This window comes from Bufo bufo (assembly GCF_905171765.1).
Source record: "Bufo bufo chromosome 6 unlocalized genomic scaffold, aBufBuf1.1 SUPER_6_unloc_3, whole genome shotgun sequence".
Classification (NCBI taxonomy): domain Eukaryota; kingdom Metazoa; phylum Chordata; class Amphibia; order Anura; family Bufonidae; genus Bufo; species Bufo bufo.
Genome location: NW_024400002.1, coordinates 80,399 through 99,788, shown reverse-complemented (window position 1 = coordinate 99,788; position 19,390 = coordinate 80,399). Strand labels below are relative to the sequence as shown.

The following is a 19,390-nucleotide window of genomic DNA, read 5'->3' as shown; positions in this document are numbered from 1 at the left end:
TGACAGACTAGATGCAGGTATTATATGCAAAAAGCAACACTGCACTGACTGGGCAGACAGAGGAGAAGCTGAAGGAGGCACGACACACACAACTTTCCACTTGCTTGGCTGGAAGGATGATGCTTGCAATCCATTTCAATTTCATTCTGTTTTTTCATACTGGATTAGAAGGGGTGCACCGGTCCTGGAGGTACTGCAATACCAGGTCAATGCGTGGAGTGGACAGAGCAAGCTCTTTTTCCATCTCCCTGTTCGAAAAATCCATTTAATATATGGTCCCCAGATAGGGGACGTATCAGATATTAAACTGATAAGAACAGATTTTTTTTTTTTTATTTAGTTGATAGCGTCAGAAGACGCAGTATATTTGAATTCATATCAAATTATATTTTGCGCTTCATCATCCGATAATCAACAATTTTTTTCTTTTTATTTGTAATTTCCAATTTTTTGAAAAAATAATAATAATTTTTACATAAAATAAAGACAAACATAACATAAATTCCCTCACTATTATAACAAGCAAATCTATTCTTTCCTATCTTCACAAATTATCTATAGTATCCTTCATTTTAACTCTTTTCTTCTCATCTTCTCCTAATTCTTCTTTCTTGACAACCATACTATAACTTCGTCTTACAGGACACCAAATTGACTGTTCTATTTCTGCATAATCTTTTCTAGACATTTCTTTTTCTTTGACATCTTCTATTTTCTTTTCTTTCATACTTTTCTTTTCAAAGCTATCACAACCAGTCACTTTCTTCTCAAAATTACTACCTACAATCACTTTGTTTTCAAAACTATCACCAACAGTCACTTTTCTACTATTCCCTTGGCTATTCCTTACTTCAAATCCATTATCTTCTCCTTCTGTTCGTTTTACCTTTCTTTCACTTTCTTCTTCCATTTGTTCTTCTTTTCTTGTAGCTTCTTCCTCTACACATTCTTTCCTTCCATTTTCCCAATAACAGAAACCTTTTCTTCCATCTATACTTATTCTTCCTTCCAAAAAACCAAACTCTCCTTGTTTTGCCCAAACTCGAAACCTTCTCTTACCATTCCATATACCAATAGCGTTCAAATAATCCTTGTCAAACATTACAATCAGTCCCTTACTTTCCAGATATTCTTTCACTTCTTCCATCTCCACAAACGGGTCTTCCATTCCTACAACCAACTTTCTTGACGCTCCAAAACATGAAATGAAAACCTCTACCTCGGGGTACGAAACATAAACGTCCTTCCACTCCATGAAAAAAGACAAACATTTCTCCTCAGATGGTAGGGTCACATCAATCATCTTCCTCTTGAAATCTTTCTGCATACAAAAAATCTCTCTTCTTTCAATGCCTCCAAACTTCTTCAGTATCAACGAAACGTATCTTTCGCTCCATCCCATTCCAGGTTCTTTCTTGCATAGGAACCGTAAACAGTTCCTTTTCTTCGCCAAATCCATTTTGCCAGATCTCCTCACAGGTTCTCAGAAATCCGATCCTTTCCTGATCTCTCAGGACTGCCCCCTACAGCTATGTGCAGTGACAGGGGTGATCGCTCCTCGTTGCCCCGGGACTAAGCCGTCCCCCCAATAGCAGCACAGGGTCCAACTGCGGCTATAAACCACAGCCTTTCCCTGAGGCAGAGGGTCCGGGTACCCGGGGCACCTCCGGCCAAGACCAGTGCAGCACCTCTCGATACTACACTTGATCTTAGCCAAAAGGCCGAGAAGCGATAACCTGAAAAGGGTTCGCAGTACAGGCCGATGGTCCCCAATGCAGAGCACTAATGAAGGCAATAGACTACTGTCCCCAGCCCAATACACAGTCCGGGAGGCTTCTTTCTCTCACAAACCGGGGAAAACGTTCACGCGCGTCCTACGCACAGAAGTCACACCAGCATGCTTCTTTTCGTGTTTGCTATCTGCATAGCTCCGCCCACACGCGACTTTTGGACACGCCTTTTCTTCGCACGAAATTCCTGGTGCGGTGCCAAAGCACGCCAAGCAGAAAGCATGATAGGAATAGTAGTGAGTGAAAGGAAAAAAAAAAAAAAAAAAAAAAAAAAAAAGGATAACCATTGTTGATTGTGATGTCACGGCACCATTGTTGAGTGTTCCATCAGGGCCCTTGTGATGTCATCCAATAGCTGACCTTACTTGACCTCTTTGACCTCTTGACCTGACAAGGCTCTTGTGACACGCGCAGTGTTCCGTCCATTGAACAGACAAGGTAGGTCCAGCTGCATAGGAAGTGCTGGGCTACTTTTTAGCCACTAAGTAATCCAGTTCAAAAGATCCACAAGAGGGAGACACAGGCAAACTTTACTCATTTATTGAAGCACTGCAAAAGCTAAATGGTTACATCCAGCCAACTTGATACAAAAAAGGGTCAATTGCCTGCCAGAGACGACTCAGCAACCCTCCGAGGTGTGCACAACAGGCCCAAATCAAACGTGGAGGAGGGGAGGTCCAAACAATTCATTCAGGTGATAAGCCAATTAACCAATCATCAGTCTTAATTGGATCCAGGGTGTGTGTGACGACACTGGGGCTGAATGGGTTGCTTGGTGCTGGAAACAACCGACAGCTGATGCAATTAGGAGATTGACAGACTAGATGCAGGTATTATATGCAAAAAGCAACACTGCACTGACTGGGCAGACAGAGGAGAAGCTGAAGGAGGCACGACACACACAACTTTCCACTTGCTTGGCTGGAAGGATGATGCTTGCAATCCATTTCAATTTCATTCTGTTTTTTCATACTGGATTAGAAGGGGTGCACCGGTCCTGGAGGTACTGCAATACCAGGTCAATGCGTGGAGTGGACAGAGCAAGCTCTTTTTCCATCTCCCTGTTCGAAAAATCCATTTAATATATGGTCCCCAGATAGGGGACGTATCAGATATTAAACTGATAAGAACAGATACTACACTTGATCTTAGCCAAAAGGCCGAGAAGCGATAACCTGAAAAGGGTTCGCAGTACAGGCCGATGGTCCCCAATGCAGAGCACTAATGAAGGCAATAGACTACTGTCCCCAGCCCAATACACAGTCCGGGAGGCTTCTTTCTCTCACAAACCGGGGAAAACGTTCACGCGCGTCCTACGCACAGAAGTCACACCAGCATGCTTCTTTTCGTGTTTGCTATCTGCATAGCTCCGCCCACACGCGACTTTTGGACACGCCTTTTCTTCGCACGAAATTCCTGGTGCGGTGCCAAAGCACGCCAAGCAGAAAGCATGATAGGAATAGTAGTGAGTGAAAGGAAAAAAAAAAAAAAAAAAAAAAAAAAAAAAGGATAACCATTGTTGATTGTGATGTCACGGCACCATTGTTGAGTGTTCCATCAGGGCCCTTGTGATGTCATCCAATAGCTGACCTTACTTGACCTCTTTGACCTCTTGACCTGACAAGGCTCTTGTGACACGCGCAGTGTTCCGTCCATTGAACAGACAAGGTAGGTCCAGCTGCATAGGAAGTGCTGGGCTACTTTTTAGCCACTAAGTAATCCAGTTCAAAAGATCCACAAGAGGGAGACACAGGCAAACTTTACTCATTTATTGAAGCACTGCAAAAGCTAAATGGTTACATCCAGCCAACTTGATACAAAAAAGGGTCAATTGCCTGCCAGAGACGACTCAGCAACCCTCCGAGGTGTGCACAACAGGCCCAAATCAAACGTGGAGGAGGGGAGGTCCAAACAATTCATTCAGGTGATAAGCCAATTAACCAATCATCAGTCTTAATTGGATCCAGGGTGTGTGTGACGACACTGGGGCTGAATGGGTTGCTTGGTGCTGGAAACAACCGACAGCTGATGCAATTAGGAGATTGACAGACTAGATGCAGGTATTATATGCAAAAAGCAACACTGCACTGACTGGGCAGACAGAGGAGAAGCTGAAGGAGGCACGACACACACAACTTTCCACTTGCTTGGCTGGAAGGATGATGCTTGCAATCCATTTCAATTTCATTCTGTTTTTTCATACTGGATTAGAAGGGGTGCACCGGTCCTGGAGGTACTGCAATACCAGGTCAATGCGTGGAGTGGACAGAGCAAGCTCTTTTTCCATCTCCCTGTTCGAAAAATCCATTTAATATATGGTCCCCAGATAGGGGACGTATCAGATATTAAACTGATAAGAACAGATTTTTTTTAAGTTGATATTTACCCCAAGGGGTAAAAATCGTTTATTAAAATTATAACAAAATTACATTAACATAAGAAATCATAAAACCGTTCTTACAGGCGACATAAAATTTACAGGTTTTATAAAATCATATAACTGAGGCCCACTCTCTTAAAAACCATTTGTGGCACATAAAAGGCATTCTTTTTTTATCAATTAAATAATAACTATACATTCCATCTAAAATCATCTTTAAAACATTTTCTTCAGTAATCACATCATTTTTAAAAACTAAAATGTTCCGGGCCGACCATAGAGCTACTTTGACGCAATTTGTGATCTTCCATGCCATAGTCCTTTTGATTCTTGAAGGGCACTCCAGACACCCATAAAAAACACCGTCCATAGATAAAGCTTTCAGTCCAGTAATCTTCTTCATCAAGGGGAACATTTTTATCCATATTTTTCGCGCGAAATAACAATGCCACATCACGTGGAAAATGTCCTCCTCCTCTCTGCATGCTCCCCTTGGACACTCTGCGGTGCTTGATAATCCTCTTCGGTGCTGGAATGCCCGGCATGGAAGACACTCATGTACGCAGCTCCAGGCCAGGTCCTTCTGTGCGTTAAAAAGATAATTTTCATTAATATTTTTCCAGGTCTGTTTACATTTTTCTTCATTAAAATTTTTAATAGGGGCCATCAGTTTATTATCATTAATATCTTTTAAAATCATTTTACTGTTTTTTAAAAACTCCACACTCTTTTGGCCAAGATTAAAATTACTCGTTATTTTCTCTAAAATCCTATAAGAGGCAGGTAAATTAAAAGAGTAGGGAGAATTTAAAATCACTTTAAACCACCCAAACTTCCTCATAAAATACCCAGTGCTATAACGAATAAAAAACGACCAATAATTATCCTTAAAAAGAGTGTTAAAACAGTAACTAAAATACTTAATTAAAAGAAACGTTTTAATATTTGTAAAATCTTTTCCACCTTTATTTTTTGGAAGCATTACCGTATCTCGCCGCAGCTTGTCCATCCTGGAACCCCAGAAGAAATTAAAACAGGCCTTATTAATTTTTTTAAGAATACGGTCCGATGGAGGGAACACCATGCTAAGATATAATAAAATCGGTAAAATTATCATTTTGATAATTAAAACCTTTCCCTCCATCGTTAGCTTCCTTAGGTTCCACATGCATAATTTCTTATTGATCTTCTCTGTAACCGTGTCCCAATTCCTGAGGCCGTCATTGGACTCGCTGAAGGTGACACCTAAAATCTTAATAGACTCAGACTCAGGAATGTTGATATCACTTAAAACCATCTCTCCGACATTTAAAATACTACTTTTGTTAAAATTTATTTTAAAACCGGAGGCGGAACAGAAATATTCAACTTGCTTGGTTGCCTTTTGGATTGCAGGGGTGTCCCTACAAATTATGGCGACATCATCCATGTACCCCACTACTTTAGCCTCTAGTCCCCCTCCGCCTGGCAGGGGGACTCCGCGTATCTGCTTATCCTTCCTTATTATGGTTAAAAGAGGCTCCAAGGCGCAAATAAAAAGTAGTGGGGACAGGGGACACCCCTGTTTCACGCCAGATTTTAAAACAACATCCTGAGTCTTAAAACCATTGACTAAAATCTTGCTAGTACATTGGTTATAAAACGCTCTCAAAGATAAAACAAACCCCTCTGGTATACCCATTTTCTTTAAAACTTTAAAAAGGTAAAAATACGACACTCGGTCGAAAGCCTTTTCAAAATCTAAAGATAAAATGGCAACTTTTCCGTTTCTTTCATTCGTAAAATCAATCACATCTTTTAAAAGGTTAATATTGTCCCAGATGCTCCTCCCGGGCACCCCGCAGACCTGGTTTTGATGGATTATTTTGTGGATGACTTTTTTTAATCTGTTTGCACATAGCTTTGCCATGATTTTATAGTCACAGCAAAGCAATGTGATGGGTCTCCAGTTTTTTATGTCTGTTTTGTCGCCTTTTTTGTATAAAAGGGAGACCTCACCTTTTTTCCAGGATCCCGGGAGGGCCTTAGACCTAAAAACATCTTTTAAAAGAGAGAGTAAATCTTCTTTTAAAATGCCATAAAAGGTAACATAAAACTCAATGGGTATACCATCGGGGCCGGGCACCTTGTCCATCTTAAAACTCTTAACCGTCTCTAAAACTTCTTGCTCGGTGATTTCCTGCAATAAAAATCTTTGAGAGTCGGCATCTAAAACATTTTCAATCCCCTTCAGCGAGTCCTTCATAAAATATTTATCAATTTTTTTCTCATTAAATAGTTCAGAGTAAAATTCATGGACTTTTTTGAGAATACCATTTATATTTCTTACCCCCCCAAGCTCCTCAATCTGGGCACGTTTTTCTTGTATTTTTTTAAAAAAGTACCTGGAGCAGGTTTCGTTCTCCTCAAGATGTTGAATTTTGGAGCGAAACATTATTTCTTTACTTTTCTGCTCCAGGCACTGTGAAATCTCTTTTTTGATGTCAAGGATTTCTTTTTTAACATCCATGCCCAGATCGCGGAGCTTGTACTGTGTCTGCAGGCGGGTATTTAGATCGTCATAAAATTTCTTTTTTTCTTTGGCCTTGAGTTTCCCCCTATTAATAAAAAAGGTCTTGATCTTCTTCTTCATACTTTCCCACCATTCTGTAATAGGTCTTCTGGGGTTCCTTACCCGCCTGCAGTACTTGTAAAACACAATAAAATCAGATAAAATTTTGGGGTCTTTTAAAAGGGAGACATTCAGTTTCCATGTTTTTTTCTTTTGGTGATTGCCACCTAACTGCACCTTAAAAGACAACAATTTGTGATCTGAAAATATATTGGTTAAAAGCTTACAGTTAAAAGGCAGTACTTGATTAGAGCAGAAAATAAAATCGATTCGGGACTTACAGGTAGCGTTGCCCCAGGTGACGCCGGCCTCTTCAGATAAATGACTATTGCACTTTTTAAAAACGTCAGTGAGCTTGAAATCTATGACAATATTTTTGAGCAGAGAGGAGGATCTGTCATAGTTCCTGCTCACTGCGTTAGAGAACCGGCGTTCACCCCTTAAAATGCAATTAAAATCTCCTGCTAAAATCAAAGGCTCTGAATCATTGATAAAAAAAGGTAAAATTTCAAGCATTTCTGCTCTCTCTTTTTTATCAGTAAAACCATAAAAATTTAAAAACTGCCATCTAAAACCATCAATAAAAGCTTTGACCAATAAAATCCTCCCCGGTAAAATCTCGTTAATATGATCTATTAAGACATTTCCCTTAAATAAAATAGCTACACCCCCCGACTTATTCTTGTTTGACCCGGACCAAACGGAAGGTCCGAGTCTCCAGTCATTTTTATATTTCCTATAATTCTGACTGTGGGGGATGCAGCACTCTTGTAAAAAGAACACCGAAGCTGATAAAATAGACAGATAGTTAAAAAGTGCAATTCGTCTAGTTCTTGAATGCACGCTTCTGGTGTTCAGGGAAATGCCTTTTAAAATAGCCATAATAAAAGATTAAAAAGGGAGTTTGTTGTCTTACCTTGGCACAGTTCAGACAGCATCAGCAAGCTCAGAGAGTTCTCCGCCGCTTTCTTCACCACCAAGCGCCCCAGATGTTATTGAACGCTCGGATACTGCAGGAGAGGAGCTACCATCGCTCAGCAGACCCCCCGCTCCCATTAGCATGCACTCCATTGACATCTGCCATGCCGGGCTATTATATACGGCTTCAGGTCTCAGAGCCGCAGCGCCAACCCTCTCCCGTTCCGGGGCAGAGGGCCCACTGAGGACGGTTTCCGGCACCGTAGTGACCGTACACTCAGTGTCACCACTCAGGTGAGAGGAAGGACCTGGTTGGCTGCCTCCGGGATCCGCCACTGGTCCCCCAGTTGGCATCCCCCCTTGGCTTCCCGCCACCGGTGTTAGGTCCCTCCTCTTTTTGGACGCCGCGGCTCCACCCGGATCTTCTGGAGTGTGCCCAGGGACCGAGTGCGGGCCAGGCGGATCAGCATCATTCGATCCACCCCCAGTCTCCATCTCTGGAGGGGGCTTACTCGTCCGCTGATCACTGGACTTCCTCTTATTCCGTTTTTCCTTCGGCTCCCCAGGCTGGGGGGGTCCGCTCGTGGTATCCATACGTTCCTGCTCCTCTCCTTGGGGCTGTGGTTTGGCTTGTTCATGCTTTTCCGCTTCCTTCTGTCTCTCTGGCTGCTTCTGCTGCCCTGGCTGTGCCTCGGATTTCCTAAAAGGGCAATCTCGTGAGAGGTGACCTGTACGAGTACACGCATAACACCTTTTCCCTGCGGCGCACTCTCGGGTGTCATGCTCAGTGCTGCCGCAATTCCTGCATGTACTCGTACAGTCATTATTGTAGTGCCCATACCTCTTACAAAGCCTGCAGAAAGGTGGCATATTAGAAAAAAACATGTCACCTACCATGTCCCCCAGTTTAAAACGTGCTGGGGGTAAGATGAGACCTCCTGGATGATTGGGATCACGGTTACCAATAACTTTAAAAAGCCACTTTGACGTCCAGATCCCGGCGGTATTTAAAATTTTCGTGACTGAAACGATTTTCTTAAAATATTGGGATAAAAATGCAGTGATAATATTAAGATTGGCGAATGGCGAATACATTTTTATGACAACAGTAAAAGTTTCATCAATTTCGTGCTCGTAAATTTTAAGACCTCGCATTCTCTCATCATTTATGCATTGTGGAACCTTTGCTAAAAAACTTTTAAAAATACCGTTTTGGGAAAAGGTCACATCGTATACACGTCTCTTCGGGTAGTCCTGTATGGCCAAGATCTCATGTTTCTGCACGCCAAACACGCCATACAGGACTTTCTCTACCAAATACAACAAATTATATTTTTCTTTTTTACCCTCAGAGACGTATAAACGGACGGTATCTTTGATTTTTGCATAGTCCGGGATCTGGTGCTCGTCATCTTCTTCTTTCCGTGGTATATTTTCTTTCAATTCTTCTGTTCCGCCTCGGGATCCATTTTTCTTAGCCTCCTCCTTCCTTCTGGTATCGTCATCCTTTGAATTCTTCTTTAAAGCTCCGCCACTCTTTTTCTTTCCCACTGTAACAAATCCATCATCATCGATTTCTCCGGCTCTTCCGGTTCCTCCGCCTCCTCCGACTCCTCCGACTCCTCCGATTCCTCCGACTCCTCCGGCTCCTCCGACTCCTCCGGCTCCTCCGACTCCTCCTCCTCCTCCATCGACCTCGTCACCTCCTCCTCCCGGGTCGTCTGCCATAGATGGAACTAGGCGCTTGTCTCTAAGGACAAAGTAAAAATGCTCCCCTGCGAGTCCTGGGACTCACAGAGGTTCGGGGGATCGCAACTCGACGTCCCCGGGACTAAGCCTCTCTCCCAATAGCAGCAGGGGGGTGAAGTCCAGGCTATAAACCTGAACGATCCCCCCAGGCCGAGAGAGAGGGTACCCGGGTCCTACCTTCTGACGCAGAAACAAGTGCAGCACCGAAGATACTACACTTGATCTTAGCCAAAAGGCCGAGAAGCGATAACCTGAAAAGGGTTCGCAGTACAGGCCGATGGTCCCCAATGCAGAGCACTAATGAAGGCAATAGACTACTGTCCCCAGCCCAATACACAGTCCGGGAGGCTTCTTTCTCTCACAAACCGGGGAAAACGTTCACGCGCGTCCTACGCACAGAAGTCACACCAGCATGCTTCTTTTCGTGTTTGCTATCTGCATAGCTCCGCCCACACGCGACTTTTGGACACGCCTTTTCTTCGCACGAAATTCCTGGTGCGGTGCCAAAGCACGCCAAGCAGAAAGCATGATAGGAATAGTAGTGAGTGAAAGGAAAAAAAAAAAAAAAAAAAAAAAAAAAAAGGATAACCATTGTTGATTGTGATGTCACGGCACCATTGTTGAGTGTTCCATCAGGGCCCTTGTGATGTCATCCAATAGCTGACCTTACTTGACCTCTTTGACCTCTTGACCTGACAAGGCTCTTGTGACACGCGCAGTGTTCCGTCCATTGAACAGACAAGGTAGGTCCAGCTGCATAGGAAGTGCTGGGCTACTTTTTAGCCACTAAGTAATCCAGTTCAAAAGATCCACAAGAGGGAGACACAGGCAAACTTTACTCATTTATTGAAGCACTGCAAAAGCTAAATGGTTACATCCAGCCAACTTGATACAAAAAAGGGTCAATTGCCTGCCAGAGACGACTCAGCAACCCTCCGAGGTGTGCACAACAGGCCCAAATCAAACGTGGAGGAGGGGAGGTCCAAACAATTCATTCAGGTGATAAGCCAATTAACCAATCATCAGTCTTAATTGGATCCAGGGTGTGTGTGACGACACTGGGGCTGAATGGGTTGCTTGGTGCTGGAAACAACCGACAGCTGATGCAATTAGGAGATTGACAGACTAGATGCAGGTATTATATGCAAAAAGCAACACTGCACTGACTGGGCAGACAGAGGAGAAGCTGAAGGAGGCACGACACACACAACTTTCCACTTGCTTGGCTGGAAGGATGATGCTTGCAATCCATTTCAATTTCATTCTGTTTTTTCATACTGGATTAGAAGGGGTGCACCGGTCCTGGAGGTACTGCAATACCAGGTCAATGCGTGGAGTGGACAGAGCAAGCTCTTTTTCCATCTCCCTGTTCGAAAAATCCATTTAATATATGGTCCCCAGATAGGGGACGTATCAGATATTAAACTGATAAGAACAGATACTACACTTGATCTTAGCCAAAAGGCCGAGAAGCGATAACCTGAAAAGGGTTCGCAGTACAGGCCGATGGTCCCCAATGCAGAGCACTAATGAAGGCAATAGACTACTGTCCCCAGCCCAATACACAGTCCGGGAGGCTTCTTTCTCTCACAAACCGGGGAAAACGTTCACGCGCGTCCTACGCACAGAAGTCACACCAGCATGCTTCTTTTCGTGTTTGCTATCTGCATAGCTCCGCCCACACGCGACTTTTGGACACGCCTTTTCTTCGCACGAAATTCCTGGTGCGGTGCCAAAGCACGCCAAGCAGAAAGCATGATAGGAATAGTAGTGAGTGAAAGGAAAAAAAAAAAAAAAAAAAAAAAAAGGATAACCATTGTTGATTGTGATGTCACGGCACCATTGTTGAGTGTTCCATCAGGGCCCTTGTGATGTCATCCAATAGCTGACCTTACTTGACCTCTTTGACCTCTTGACCTGACAAGGCTCTTGTGACACGCGCAGTGTTCCGTCCATTGAACAGACAAGGTAGGTCCAGCTGCATAGGAAGTGCTGGGCTACTTTTTAGCCACTAAGTAATCCAGTTCAAAAGATCCACAAGAGGGAGACACAGGCAAACTTTACTCATTTATTGAAGCACTGCAAAAGCTAAATGGTTACATCCAGCCAACTTGATACAAAAAAGGGTCAATTGCCTGCCAGAGACGACTCAGCAACCCTCCGAGGTGTGCACAACAGGCCCAAATCAAACGTGGAGGAGGGGAGGTCCAAACAATTCATTCAGGTGATAAGCCAATTAACCAATCATCAGTCTTAATTGGATCCAGGGTGTGTGTGACGACACTGGGGCTGAATGGGTTGCTTGGTGCTGGAAACAACCGACAGCTGATGCAATTAGGAGATTGACAGACTAGATGCAGGTATTATATGCAAAAAGCAACACTGCACTGACTGGGCAGACAGAGGAGAAGCTGAAGGAGGCACGACACACACAACTTTCCACTTGCTTGGCTGGAAGGATGATGCTTGCAATCCATTTCAATTTCATTCTGTTTTTTCATACTGGATTAGAAGGGGTGCACCGGTCCTGGAGGTACTGCAATACCAGGTCAATGCGTGGAGTGGACAGAGCAAGCTCTTTTTCCATCTCCCTGTTCGAAAAATCCATTTAATATATGGTCCCCAGATAGGGGACGTATCAGATATTAAACTGATAAGAACAGATACTACACTTGATCTTAGCCAAAAGGCCGAGAAGCGATAACCTGAAAAGGGTTCGCAGTACAGGCCGATGGTCCCCAATGCAGAGCACTAATGAAGGCAATAGACTACTGTCCCCAGCCCAATACACAGTCCGGGAGGCTTCTTTCTCTCACAAACCGGGGAAAACGTTCACGCGCGTCCTACGCACAGAAGTCACACCAGCATGCTTCTTTTCGTGTTTGCTATCTGCATAGCTCCGCCCACACGCGACTTTTGGACACGCCTTTTCTTCGCACGAAATTCCTGGTGCGGTGCCAAAGCACGCCAAGCAGAAAGCATGATAGGAATAGTAGTGAGTGAAAGGAAAAAAAAAAAAAAAAAAAAAAAAAAAAAGGATAACCATTGTTGATTGTGATGTCACGGCACCATTGTTGAGTGTTCCATCAGGGCCCTTGTGATGTCATCCAATAGCTGACCTTACTTGACCTCTTTGACCTCTTGACCTGACAAGGCTCTTGTGACACGCGCAGTGTTCCGTCCATTGAACAGACAAGGTAGGTCCAGCTGCATAGGAAGTGCTGGGCTACTTTTTAGCCACTAAGTAATCCAGTTCAAAAGATCCACAAGAGGGAGACACAGGCAAACTTTACTCATTTATTGAAGCACTGCAAAAGCTAAATGGTTACATCCAGCCAACTTGATACAAAAAAGGGTCAATTGCCTGCCAGAGACGACTCAGCAACCCTCCGAGGTGTGCACAACAGGCCCAAATCAAACGTGGAGGAGGGGAGGTCCAAACAATTCATTCAGGTGATAAGCCAATTAACCAATCATCAGTCTTAATTGGATCCAGGGTGTGTGTGACGACACTGGGGCTGAATGGGTTGCTTGGTGCTGGAAACAACCGACAGCTGATGCAATTAGGAGATTGACAGACTAGATGCAGGTATTATATGCAAAAAGCAACACTGCACTGACTGGGCAGACAGAGGAGAAGCTGAAGGAGGCACGACACACACAACTTTCCACTTGCTTGGCTGGAAGGATGATGCTTGCAATCCATTTCAATTTCATTCTGTTTTTTCATACTGGATTAGAAGGGGTGCACCGGTCCTGGAGGTACTGCAATACCAGGTCAATGCGTGGAGTGGACAGAGCAAGCTCTTTTTCCATCTCCCTGTTCGAAAAATCCATTTAATATATGGTCCCCAGATAGGGGACGTATCAGATATTAAACTGATAAGAACAGATACTACACTTGATCTTAGCCAAAAGGCCGAGAAGCGATAACCTGAAAAGGGTTCGCAGTACAGGCCGATGGTCCCCAATGCAGAGCACTAATGAAGGCAATAGACTACTGTCCCCAGCCCAATACACAGTCCGGGAGGCTTCTTTCTCTCACAAACCGGGGAAAACGTTCACGCGCGTCCTACGCACAGAAGTCACACCAGCATGCTTCTTTTCGTGTTTGCTATCTGCATAGCTCCGCCCACACGCGACTTTTGGACACGCCTTTTCTTCGCACGAAATTCCTGGTGCGGTGCCAAAGCACGCCAAGCAGAAAGCATGATAGGAATAGTAGTGAGTGAAAGGAAAAAAAAAAAAAAAAAAAAAAAAAGGATAACCATTGTTGATTGTGATGTCACGGCACCATTGTTGAGTGTTCCATCAGGGCCCTTGTGATGTCATCCAATAGCTGACCTTACTTGACCTCTTTGACCTCTTGACCTGACAAGGCTCTTGTGACACGCGCAGTGTTCCGTCCATTGAACAGACAAGGTAGGTCCAGCTGCATAGGAAGTGCTGGGCTACTTTTTAGCCACTAAGTAATCCAGTTCAAAAGATCCACAAGAGGGAGACACAGGCAAACTTTACTCATTTATTGAAGCACTGCAAAAGCTAAATGGTTACATCCAGCCAACTTGATACAAAAAAGGGTCAATTGCCTGCCAGAGACGACTCAGCAACCCTCCGAGGTGTGCACAACAGGCCCAAATCAAACGTGGAGGAGGGGAGGTCCAAACAATTCATTCAGGTGATAAGCCAATTAACCAATCATCAGTCTTAATTGGATCCAGGGTGTGTGTGACGACACTGGGGCTGAATGGGTTGCTTGGTGCTGGAAACAACCGACAGCTGATGCAATTAGGAGATTGACAGACTAGATGCAGGTATTATATGCAAAAAGCAACACTGCACTGACTGGGCAGACAGAGGAGAAGCTGAAGGAGGCACGACACACACAACTTTCCACTTGCTTGGCTGGAAGGATGATGCTTGCAATCCATTTCAATTTCATTCTGTTTTTTCATACTGGATTAGAAGGGGTGCACCGGTCCTGGAGGTACTGCAATACCAGGTCAATGCGTGGAGTGGACAGAGCAAGCTCTTTTTCCATCTCCCTGTTCGAAAAATCCATTTAATATATGGTCCCCAGATAGGGGACGTATCAGATATTAAACTGATAAGAACAGATTTTTTTTAAGTTGATATTTACCCCAAGGGGTAAAAATCGTTTATTAAAATTATAACAAAATTACATTAACATAAGAAATCATAAAACCGTTTTTACAGGCGACATGAAATTTACAGGTTTTATAAAATCATATAACTGAGGCCCACTCTCTTAAAAACCACTTGTGGCACATAAAAGGCATTCTTTTTTTATCAATTAAATAATAGCTATACATTCCATCTAAAATCATCTTTAAAACATTTTCTTCAGTAATCACATCATTTTTAAAAACTAAAATGTTCCGGGCCGACCATAGAGCTACTTTGACGCAATTCGTGATCTTCCATGCCATAGTCCTTTTGATTCTTGAAGGGCACTCCAGACACCCGTAAAAAACACCGTCCATGGATAAAGCTTTTAGTCCAGTAATCTTCTTCATCAAGGGGAACATTTTTATCCATATTTTTCGCGCGAAATAACAATACCACATCACGTGGAAAATGTCCTCCTCCTCTCTGCATGCTCCCCTTGGACACTCTGCGGTGCTTGACAATCCTCTTCGGTGCTGGAATGCCCGGCATGGAAGACACTCATGTACGCAGCTCCAGGCCAGGTCCTTCTGTGCGTTAAAAAGATAATTTTCATTAATATTTTTCCAGGTCTGTTTACATTTTTCTTCGTTAAAATTTTTAATAGGGGCCATCAGTTTATTATCATTAATATCCTTTAAAATCATTTTACTGTTTTTTAAAAACTCCACACTCTTTTGGCCAAGATTAAAATTATTCGTTATTTTCTCTAAAATCCTATAAGAGGCGGGTAAATTAAAAGAGTAGGGAGAATTTAAAATCACTTTAAACCACCCAAACTTCCTCATAAAATACCCAGTGCTATAACGAATAAAAAACGACCAATAATTATCCTTAAAAAGAGCGTTAAAACAGTAACTAAAATACTTAGTTAAAAGAAACGTTTTAATATCTGTAAAATCTTTTCCACCTTTATTTTTAGGAAGCATTACCGTATCTCGCCGCAGCTTGTCCATCCTGGAACCCCAGAAGAAATTAAAACAGGCCTTGTTAATTTTTTTAAAAATACGGTCCGATGGAGGGAACACCATGCTGAGATATAATAAAATCGGTAAAACTATCATTTTGATAATTAAAACCTTTCCCTCCATCGTTAGCTTCCTTAGGTTCCACATGCATAATTTCTTATTGATTTTCTCTGTAACCGTGTCCCAATTCCTGAGGCCATCATTGGACTCGCTGAAGGTGACACCTAAAATCTTAATAGATTCAGACTCAGGAATGTTGATATCACTTAAAACCATCTCTCCGACATTTAAAATACTACTTTTGTTAAAATTTATTTTAAAACCGGAGGCGGAACAGAAATACTCGACTTGTTTAGTTGCTTTTTGAATTGCAGGGGTGTCCCTACAAATTATAGCGACATCATCCATGTACCCCACTACTTTAGCCTCTAGTCCCCCTCCGCCTGGCAGGGGGACTCCGCGTATCTGTTTATCCTTCCTTATTATGGTTAAAAGAGGCTCCAAGGCGCAAATAAAAAGTAGTGGGGACAAGGGACACCCCTGTTTCACACCAGATTTTAAAACAACATCCTGAGTCTTAAAACCATTGACTAAAATCTTGCTAGTGCATTGGTTATAAAACGCTCTCAAAGATAATACAAACCCCTCTGGTATACCCATTTTCTTTAAAACTTTAAAAAGGTAAAAATACGACACACGGTCGAAAGCCTTTTCAAAATCTAAAGATAAAATGGCAACTTTCCCGTTTCTTTCATTCGTAAAATCAATCACATCTTTTAAAAGGTTAATATTGTCCCAGATGCTCCTCCCGGGCACCCCGCAGACCTGGTTTTGGTGTATTATTTTGTGGATGACTTTCTTTAATCTATTTGCACATAGCTTTGCCATGATTTTGTAGTCACAGCAAAGCAATGTGATCGGTCTCCAATTTTTTATGTCTGTCTTGTCGCCTTTTTTGTATAAAAGGGAGACCTCACCTTTTTTCCAGGATCCCGGGAGGGCCTTAGACCTAAAAACATCTTTTAAAAGAGAAAATAAATCTTCTTTTAAAATGCCATAAAAGGTAATATAAAACTCAATGGGTATACCATCGGGGCCGGGCACCTTGTCCTTCTTAAAACTCTTGACCGTCTCTAAAACCTCTTGCTCGGTGATTTCCTGCAATAAAAATCTTTGAGAGTCAGCATCTAAAACATTTTCAATCCCCTTCAGCGAGTCCTTCATAAAATGTTTATCAACTTTTTTCTCGTTAAATAATTCAGAGTAAAATTCATGGACTTTTTTGAGAATACCATTTATATTTCTTACCCCCCCAAGCTCCTCAATCTGGGCACGTTTTTCTTGTATTTTTTTAAAAAAGTACCTGGAGCAGGTTTCGTTCTCCTCAAGATGTTGGATTTTAGAGCGAAACATTATTTCTTTACTTTTCTGCTCCAGGCACTGTGAAATCTCTTTTTTAATATCAAGAATTTCTTTTTTAACATCCATGCCCAGATCGCGGAGCTTGTACTGTGTCTGCAGGCGGGTATTTAGATCGTCATAAAATTTCTTTTTTTCTTGGGCCTTGAGTTTCCCCCTATTAATAAAAAAGGTCTTGATCTTCTTCTTCATACTTTCCCACCATTCTGTAATAGGTCTTCTGGGGTTCCTTACCCGCCTGCAGTACTTGTAAAACACAATAAAATCAGATAAAATTTTGGGGTCTTTTAAAAGGGAGACATTCAGTTTCCATGTTTTTTTCTTTTGGTGATTGCCACCCAACTGCACCTTAAAAGACAACAATTTATGATCTGAAAAAATATTGGTTAAAAGCTTGCAATTAAAAGGCAGTACTTGATTAGAGCAGAAAATAAAATCGATTCGGGACTTACAGGTAGCGTTGCCCCAGGTAACGCCGGCCTCTTCAGATAAATGGCTGTTACACTTTTTAAAAACGTCAGTGAGCTTGAAATCTATGACAATGTTTTTGAGCAGAGAGGAGGATCTGTCATAGTTCCTGCTCACTGCGTTGGAGAACCGGCGTTCACCCCTTAAAATGCAATTAAAATCTCCTGCTAAAATCAAAGGCTCTGAATCATTAATAAAAAGAGGTAAAATTTCAAGCATTTCTGCTCTCTCTTTTTTTTCAGTAAAACCATAAAAATTTAAAAACTGCCATCTAAAACCATCAATAAAAGCTTTGACCAATAAAATCCTCCCTGGTAAAATCTCGTTAATATGATCTATTAAGACATTTCCCTTAAATAAAATAGCTACACCCCCCGACTTGTTCTTGTTTGACCCGGACCAAACGGAAGGTCCGAGTCTCCAGTCATTTTTATATTTCCTATAATTCTGACTGTGGGGGATGCAGCACTCCTGTAAAAAAAACACCGAAGCTGATAAAATAGACAGATAGTTAAAAAGTGCAATTCGTCTTATTCTAGAATGCACGCTTCTGGTGTTCAGGGAAATGCCTTTTAAAATAGCCATAATAAAAGATTAAAAAGGGAGTTTGTTGTCTTACCTTGGCACAGTTCAGACAGCATCAGCAAGCTCAGAGAGTTCTCCGCCGCTTTCTTCGCCACCAAGCGCCCCAGATGTTATTGAACGCTCGGATACTGCAGGAGAGGAGCTACCATCGCTCAGCAGACCCCCCGCTCCCATCAGCATACACTCCATCGACATCTGCCACGCCGGGCTACTATATATGGCTTCAGGTCTCAGAGCCGCAGCGCCAACCCTCTCCCGTTCCGGGGCAGAGGGCCCACTGAGGACGGTTTCCGGCACCGTAGTGACCGTACCCTCAGTGTCACCACTCGGGTGAGAGGAAGGACCTGGTTGGCTGCCTCCGGGATCCGCCACTGGTCCCCCAGATGGCATCCCCCCTTGGCTTCCCGCCACCGGTGTTAGGTCCCTCCTCTTTTTGGACGCCGCGGCTCCACCCGGATCTTCTGGAGTGTGCCCAGGGACCGAGTGCGGGCCAGGCGGATCAGCATCATTCGATCCACCCCCAGTCTCCATCTCTGGAGGGGGCTTACTCGTCCGCTGATCACTGGACTTTCTCTTGTTTCGCTTTTCCTTCGGCTCCCCAGGCTGGGGGGGTCCGCTCGTGGTATCCATGCGCTCCTGCTCCTCTCCTTGGGGCTGTGGTTTGGTTTGCTCTTGTTTCCCAGGTTCCGCCTGCCTCTCTGGCTGCTTCTGCTGCCCTGGCTGTGCCTCGGATTTTCTAAAAGGGCAATCTCGTGAGAGGTGACCTGTACGAGTACATGCATAACATCTTTTGCCCGCTGCGCACTCTCGGGTGTCATGCTCAGTGCTGCCGCAGTTCTTGCATGTACTCATACAGTCATTATTATAATGCCCATACTTCTTACAAAGCCTGCAGTAAGGTGGCATATTGGAAAAAAACATGTCACCTACCATGTCCCCCAGTTTAAAACGTGCTGGGGGTAAGATGAGACCTCCTGGATGATTGGGATCACGGTTACCAATAACTTTAAAAAGCCACTTTGACGTCCAGATCCCGGCGGTGTTTAAAATTTTCGTGACTGAAACGATTTTCTTAAAATATTGAGATAAAAATGCAGTAATAACATTAAGGTTAGCGAATGGCGAATACATTTTTATAACAACAGTAAAAGTTTCGTCGATTTCATGCTCATAAATTTTAAGACCTCGTATTCTCTCATCATTTATGCATTGTGGAACCTTCGCTAAAAAACTTTTAAAAATACCGTTTTGGGTAAAAGTCACATCGTAGACACGCCTCTTCGGGTAGTCCTGTATGGCCAAGATCTCTTGCCTC

At 43.2% G+C, this 19,390-nt stretch overlaps 6 non-coding genes and 3 pseudogenes across 6 annotated transcripts; all 9 read right to left on the bottom strand.

Annotated features, from left to right (window-relative positions):
• Nucleotides 1-168: 168 nt before the first annotated feature.
• Nucleotides 169-345, bottom strand: LOC120982901 (annotated as a pseudogene).
• Nucleotides 346-1,591: 1,246 nt separating this feature from the next.
• Nucleotides 1,592-1,733, bottom strand: LOC120982906 (annotated as a pseudogene).
• A 1,038-nt stretch (nucleotides 1,734-2,771) lies between these two features.
• On the bottom strand, nucleotides 2,772-2,962 carry LOC120982945. The gene has a single exon (XR_005775025.1). It is a non-coding gene; the product is annotated as a U2 spliceosomal RNA (small nuclear RNA).
• Nucleotides 2,963-4,001: 1,039 nt separating this feature from the next.
• Nucleotides 4,002-4,196, bottom strand: LOC120982892. The gene has a single exon (XR_005774984.1). It is a non-coding gene; the product is annotated as a U2 spliceosomal RNA (small nuclear RNA).
• A 5,409-nt stretch (nucleotides 4,197-9,605) lies between these two features.
• On the bottom strand, nucleotides 9,606-9,696 carry LOC120982910 (annotated as a pseudogene).
• Nucleotides 9,697-10,734: 1,038 nt separating this feature from the next.
• On the bottom strand, nucleotides 10,735-10,925 carry LOC120982944. Its single transcript, XR_005775024.1, has one exon. It is a non-coding gene; the product is annotated as a U2 spliceosomal RNA (small nuclear RNA).
• A 1,034-nt stretch (nucleotides 10,926-11,959) lies between these two features.
• On the bottom strand, nucleotides 11,960-12,150 carry LOC120982942. The gene has a single exon (XR_005775022.1). It is a non-coding gene; the product is annotated as a U2 spliceosomal RNA (small nuclear RNA).
• Nucleotides 12,151-13,188: 1,038 nt separating this feature from the next.
• LOC120982940 lies at nucleotides 13,189-13,379 on the bottom strand. The gene has a single exon (XR_005775021.1). It is a non-coding gene; the product is annotated as a U2 spliceosomal RNA (small nuclear RNA).
• Nucleotides 13,380-14,413: 1,034 nt separating this feature from the next.
• On the bottom strand, nucleotides 14,414-14,608 carry LOC120982894. Its single transcript, XR_005774986.1, has one exon. It is a non-coding gene; the product is annotated as a U2 spliceosomal RNA (small nuclear RNA).
• Nucleotides 14,609-19,390: the final 4,782 nt, after the last annotated feature.